This window comes from Coenobita brevimanus, chromosome 56 (assembly GCF_032717465.1).
Source record: "Coenobita brevimanus isolate Jiangsu-jjx chromosome 56, ASM3271746v2, whole genome shotgun sequence".
In the NCBI taxonomy this organism is placed as follows: Eukaryota; Metazoa; Arthropoda; class Malacostraca; order Decapoda; family Coenobitidae; genus Coenobita; species Coenobita brevimanus.
In genome coordinates this window covers 31,056,853-31,063,541 of record NC_137009.1, presented here as the reverse complement: position 1 = coordinate 31,063,541, position 6,689 = coordinate 31,056,853, and the positions used below count along the sequence as shown (strand labels likewise).

The window sequence follows — 6,689 nt, the reverse complement described above, 5'->3', positions numbered from 1 at the left end:
ATGACGAGAACATACATCAATGAGGGAAGCAGGGAGAGGTGCAAGGTAGTGTGTGTGTGTGTGTGTGTGTGTGTGTGTGTGTGTGTGTGTGATGTGGTTTGGGAGGCTGCAACTTGTAGTATTGGAGGAACTAATTGAGTGAATAACAACTACAACCCACAAGCAAAGGTATTTTTTTTCAGGTTTTGCAATACGGAATTAACATTACTGATGACTGTAAAATTAAAGATTCACGCACAGTAAATCCATTACAAAAAAATCTTATAAATATTTTTTGCCGGAATGACGAGAACATACATCAATGAGGGAAGCAGGGAGAGGTGCAAGGTAGTGTGTGTGTGTGTGTGTGTGTGTGTGTGTGTGTGTGTGTGTGTGTGTGTGTGTGTGTGTGTGTGTGTGTGTGTGTGTGTGTGTGGTAAATACACTCATTTTCTGATGCGTGAGTCTTTAGTCTGGAGTTCGAGTCCACCCAATGGTCGACAGTTTAAATAAATGCTGGTAGTTTGTCCCTTCACATGCTTGGATATATTCGGACGGTGTCGGTTATACAGATAACACAGACACTTTCTGACACACCAAAAATATAGCCATTACAATAGTTCAACTACGACTTGCATCACATTCAGTTGAGACTCGTCCCTGCCCTATTTGAAGTTTGCCGCCATGAAGAATGACCAAACTCCTTCATTTTCATCGCGGGGAGAAGATCCGCAGTCCTGCAGTGGACATTGTGTGTGTGTGTGTGTGTGTGTGTGTGTGTGTGTGTGTGTGTGTGTGTGTGTGTGTGTGTGTGTGTGTGTGTGTTTTACATGTGAAATATCCTGCACGGACAGTTATCTGTCAGTAGCTGGAAGCATTCCTCTTGCCGTAGGCACTGTTAGAAAACTAAATCTACTGAGCATCCAGAGAGCTGGAGAAATTCGTTTTAGCTGGACATAATGAATGATTACTTTATGGATGACCTTACTTTTTGATGACTATATTATTTTAAAGGGTAAATAATTTTTAAATATAATGCACAAATAATGTTTCAGTTTCCCCCCCTTTATGTATGTATATTGTTGACTCATAAAGAACATTTCAATTTGCATACATGTTCATCAATTACATCTCCCAATACGATCAATGTTTTCATATTTACTGTTATAGAGATAGAGGGATAGATATTAATTTTCATTTTATAAGCGGTAAAATGAGCTGGGACATTACTGGCTGTAGGTGCGGCAATTAATCTCGTAGTTCATTAATAAGCTTCGCGATGTGGAGGGAAAAATGAGGCATACCGTATATTGGAGGAAGATATTAACTGTACTGCCTGGCTCCCAGTTCCAAGCCTCTGAATTTCAGTATTATGAAAGTAAACAATGGGATGCGTCTGATCACGCTGAATGCCTTTGGGTCATCTCGTTGACACAGGATCCTAAATGGCTCCTCTGTCTTAAAATTTATTTGTGTTTATTTATTTGCCGTACGATGCATGAATATTCTCTTGTATATATTTAAAACAAAATTAATAAAGACATAACCTGCATCATTGAGATACCAAAGAATTTGGAATGTAAAGTTTTGGTTGAAGTGCTAGGAAATTTTCAGAGTCACAGGAAGTCGAACTTTTTTTTTTTTAATACAAAATTCAACCATTCCATTACCCTACCTTACTGCACCACAGGTGGTGGAATTAAATAATACTCAGCCTGTGAGTGGAGCAGGGAATCCAGAGGGCTCACGGATATGTGAATGAGTGTTTGGCCCATTTCTGTAAGAATGTTGATGACATTTCTGCAATATGCTTTCTCTTGTTTTCCGTACGCTAACTTATCCCATTCTAAGGTGTGAAAAATGGTCATTGTGTTGATCATGATGATGATGATGATGATAAAACATTTTTACGAAAACAGAGAAAAAGAAATCGTTGCCAAAGGGTCCATGCGCACAATTGCATTTACGAAGATAAAGGTAAACTGCTGAGCAAATAATACCCTGATGGTGCTAGAGAGGAGGAGGGGGGAAGGGAATGGAGGGAGTAAAGCAGAGGGGAAAGGAAATAGGAGAGAGGGAGGGAAATAAAAAGAAGGGGGAAGGGAGGAAGTGGTATGGCCGAACGGGAAAATGGCGAAGGGAGTGGAGGAGGTGAGGAGTGGAGACAAGAGGAAATTGGAGGGAGAGCAAGAAAAGTGAGGGAGAGGGGAGGGAGAAAGTGAACACCAGTTTAAGCATAAAGCAAGGGAAGAAAAGAGTGAAAGGGAGGAAAGGGTAAAGGGATGGATGATATGTAGGAAATGAGACGGAATGGGAAAGAGGTGGAGGGAGAAGGAAAAGAGGAAGGGAAAGAAAGGAAAGTCAGAAGGGGAAGGACTGACTGACTGATTGGCTGATTAAAGAAAATAGTCTTAAGAACATAATAACGAAGGTCATGGCCGCTGCACACCGATAATAAAAACAGTAGCAGGATAAAATACATAAACTTACCGCGCTCGAAAATCACATGCATTTAAAACCACAGATGGATGAGGATACTCCCCCAATAAAAGACAAGGTGGCCTATCTTCCCAACATCAAACATACATAACTCAATCGAAAGAAGTTTCATTCATTCATTGCCAGATGCCATGTATCCCAAACGGGGTGGCCAAGGGCTTAGCGTTAACTGTTTTACAGGGAGGGGCACTAATCCTCCACCAACCCCACTTGACACGTAGGGATGCCAACAACATCTGGTGTTCCCAGGCGGTCACCCATCCAAGTACTAACCAGACCCAACGTTGCTTAACTTCGCTGATTGGATGGGAAGCGGTGTACTCAACGTGGTTGTCAGAATTTGTTGAATGGCTATACTCGTAATATACAAGTAAGACATGGTACAGGAATTAACAGATTTACTCTCCTATGTACCCCTCCATAAAAAGTTCTAGACCAGGGCATGAGGGATGTTTGAATGAGAAGAATGGAGTTTGCCGTTTTGGAATACTTTGTTCGCTTGACTGGGAGTGACGATAGTACTATTTCATTATAATCGTTTAATCTAATGAGTTCAGTAGTTACTGCTGAAACATATATTACTGTTATAAGACAACCGACAGACAGTTTTTAAACTCTTTCTTCCTTTTTTACAAGACTGCACATTGCTTACAGCGTTCGAGATGTTCTTGGCTTGAGTGTACCTGATGGAACAGAGGCAAATCTTCCTTTTTAAAACGTGGGCGCAGCTTGTGGAGCAGAGCCACTGATGTGCAGTGTTGCCAAACAGAAATTGTGAAAAGTGCTACCGTATATTTTCAAATTTCGCTCTAAACTGCACTTCATATAACTCTCTGGATGAAGGGTATAATCTAAGATTTTCATTCCGCGCGAAATTTGTATGAAAAACGCAAGGGCTAGTGTCGTCAGGGCCAATTTGCTGCATTGCTATTGTGGTTTGAGCGCCGGTGAAGTAGTGAGAAGGCTGTCTATTGCCAGACACCCCAATCCCTTAAGGGGGTGGCCACAAACAAATCGCCTCCATGTTGCCCTGTCCAGTGCAACTTCAGTGTCTTGCTCCCAGATCACACCCTCTTCCTTCACATACCTCTCCACTCCATCCCTCCATCTCATCCTGGGCCTCCCCCTCCCTCTTCCCTCCTCCACTTCACTCACATACACTCTCCTCTTTAGCCTCTCGCTCTCCATCCTCCCCACATGGCCAAACCACCTCGGTGTGTTCCTCCTAACGCTTTCTATCACATCCACATCCATACCACCACGCTCCTTCACTTCCTCATTTGTCAGTCTGTCTCTCCATGTAACTCCACATGCTCCTCCCAAATAACTCTTTTCCACTGCTCTCACTCTTGACTTGCGCCCTTTCAACAAGGTTCAAGCTTCATTTCCATACGTCAGACTTGATATCACAATTCTGTCATGCAGTGACTTTTTTACTTCCATGCTCACTTCCCTGTACCTTATCACTGCTTTGAAAGTACAAGCAGTAAGAAAATACTGACAGAAATTTTAATGATCAAGCGTTATTAGATTACTACCGGCCAGACGCGAGTGAGCAATGCCAAACATTTTGAGCCGTATTCTCAGTGGGATAGGATTCTTCGGAGCACCTCCTCTAAAGTGATTTAGTTTGCATATTACACATTAACATTCTTTTGCATACCGTTTGTATCGCATTGATGTCGACAAAGTTTGCTTAGCATACAAAAGGATAACTGAAGTGTTATGTGTAGCATTAATCGGTCAGGAAGAGGCACTACGCAGTCTCAATAACCAGTCAAAATATGACTATTATATACTTACTATTCTGCAGGTGTTGAGTTCGATGAAGTGGGGAGAAGTACAGGCAAAATATTGGGTTTGAGAAATAAAATCACTAGTTTGGTGTAGGCCTACAGTCAGGGACGAAAGTTCATCTACTACTCCGTTGTGTCTAGTTCACACTAAGGGCATCACCGTCACTTACCTCCCTGATATTTATGAACGGTTTCTCATCTCTCTCTCTCTCTCTCTCTCTCTTACTGTCATGTCATCAAGCTGCAATTCAGTTAGCTAAAGAACGGTCCTCTAAAATCAATTTTCCTTCTTTTTTTTTTGTTTTTTACTTTACTTACCATAAATTGATAACTCTTGAGTCGTGATTGTCTTTATGTCAGTGTTATCACACTGTTGTCCAAATTCTTCTCCATATGAGAACAAATTACTCTATAATGATAATCAAATGTTTTGTTAAGAACAGCGAAATTACAGCAATCCCACAGGCTGGAGTTCGAACACGTAACCTGGAAAATCAAAGTCTACCCACAACTACTTGTTTGTTTCATTAAAGATGCTACTCTTATAGCTTGCAGGTGCTGTCTTGTCTTGCCGAGATTTCCTGGTTCAGTAATGGCATGGTAACATGGGGGTGAACGTTCTCAGTTGTGTCTTCCTCCCGAAATTGCTTAATCCACTGTCGAGAAGAGGGATTGTCTAGATTAAAAGTACTGGAAGGTTCTCATTATTTTTCGTATTTTTCAGTTATGTGTCAAGAGTTGCCACACACCACAAAGCCAGCCAGGAGACAGGACGTGTGTCCTGAGCAAACCCCGGGTCCTGTCCTCCCCCCTTACTGTTTTTTAACCAGCCCCATACCCCATACTGACAGGGCTAATGTATGGCCCGGCCTGCGCTATAGGTACAGGGAATCTTTGAACGAACGAACGAACGAAAGAGTTGCCAAGTAGCCCGGTATTTGTGAACGAAGGTATTTTGAAAGCTGTATATTAATTTTTTTTTGCTCTGTTTCTCTATAATGTTTTATTTATGTGATTGTTAAACTATGTAATTTTATCTCAGTTTGTATGCTAAATAATTTAGAGTGTTATGCAGGATAAGATAACTCTGGATATTTTGGATGTCTGCAGTTTGGTAACGGTTGCTTCTCCGAGAACGTAGTAATTATTCTAGTATTTAGGGAAGGATACTTAAAGAAGTGGAAGAGCCTAGGGTAGTGAGTTTCGTTTCAGTTCAGTTTGAGTTTAATTCAGTGTCAGTGCAGAGTGTACAATAGCTCCTGTACTTCTGAAAACAGTGAAGTGAAGTTGGCAAGCATTAAGTGTAATTATTTGGAGAATAAAGACAACGAACTTAAGCTGATCTCGTTGATGCACAGTGAAAGGCTAACCATATGAAGAACAACTCACTGGGCAACGTCCTTCCTATACTAAACTACCGCTGTTGGAGCCTGTGGCAGTGTGGGGACTTAACAGTGGTGTCAGGAGTGTGGACATTAGAAAGTACTGCAGTGAGTCAAACCTTCGACATGGAGGCAGAAGGTGTACAGACAGGAAGCCATGATAGGCACAAGGAGGCATCGCTGGCTGCAATTATTAAACAATTACAAGCACAAAGTGTACAGCTACAGGCCCAAAGTGAAGGACAGAAAGAGCTGAGGATAGAAATCAAAGAACAATATTTACAAGCACAAAGTGAACAGCTAGAGGTACTATAGGAGCAACAGAGCTGCAACTAAGGATGCAAGGACAGCTAGATGTTTTCATGGGGAAATGAAGGAAGAACAACAACAGTTGAAGGAGGAAGTGTATGCTGAGCTACAGCAGCGAAGTGTGAGGTAAGCAGTAACGTGATGGAACGCAGACAGCATCTAGATGATCAGTTAAACATAATCAGTGAGAGAATATATGATGTAAAGAAATACTGAGATTAGTGTACTGGGAGCATATGAAAAAAATGGACAGTGTATGGTGAATCTTGATGAATCCCAAGCACCTAAAGACAGCATTACAGGGCTGAATAATCAGAATGTCAGAGTTTTGAGTCCTGAGATTAACAATGATGCCCCCGTTTTTAGGCTCCAAATCAATGAAGTTCATGCCTATAATGGGGGTCCAAATAAAAAGAACCCTCAGGAATTTGATGGTAGTGTATGATGGGAAGCTTACCGAGTGCAGTTTGAGTTACTTGCAGAACAGAATGGTTGAGATGATAGGCAGAGGGTGGTGCAGCTTGCTACTAGCCTCAAGGGTGCCGCATTGGAAATTCTGGGCCAGATGTCAACAGAGGTGAGAAACAGTTATCAGCCCTTAGCTGAAGTACTGGAATGCAGATACAGAAGTAGACTGTAGCACCAGTCGAGCAGGGCAGTACTCCTGAGGTGGATGGAAAGCTGATGACAGGGAGTGCTAGAGCTCCCGTTTCATCACCCCTCA

At 42.0% G+C, this 6,689-nt stretch overlaps 1 pseudogene; it reads right to left on the bottom strand.

Moving 5' to 3' along the window:
- Positions 1–2,702: 2,702 nt before the first annotated feature.
- Positions 2,703–2,816, bottom strand: LOC145401810 (5S ribosomal RNA; annotated as a pseudogene).
- Between the last annotated feature and the right edge of the window lie 3,873 nt (positions 2,817–6,689).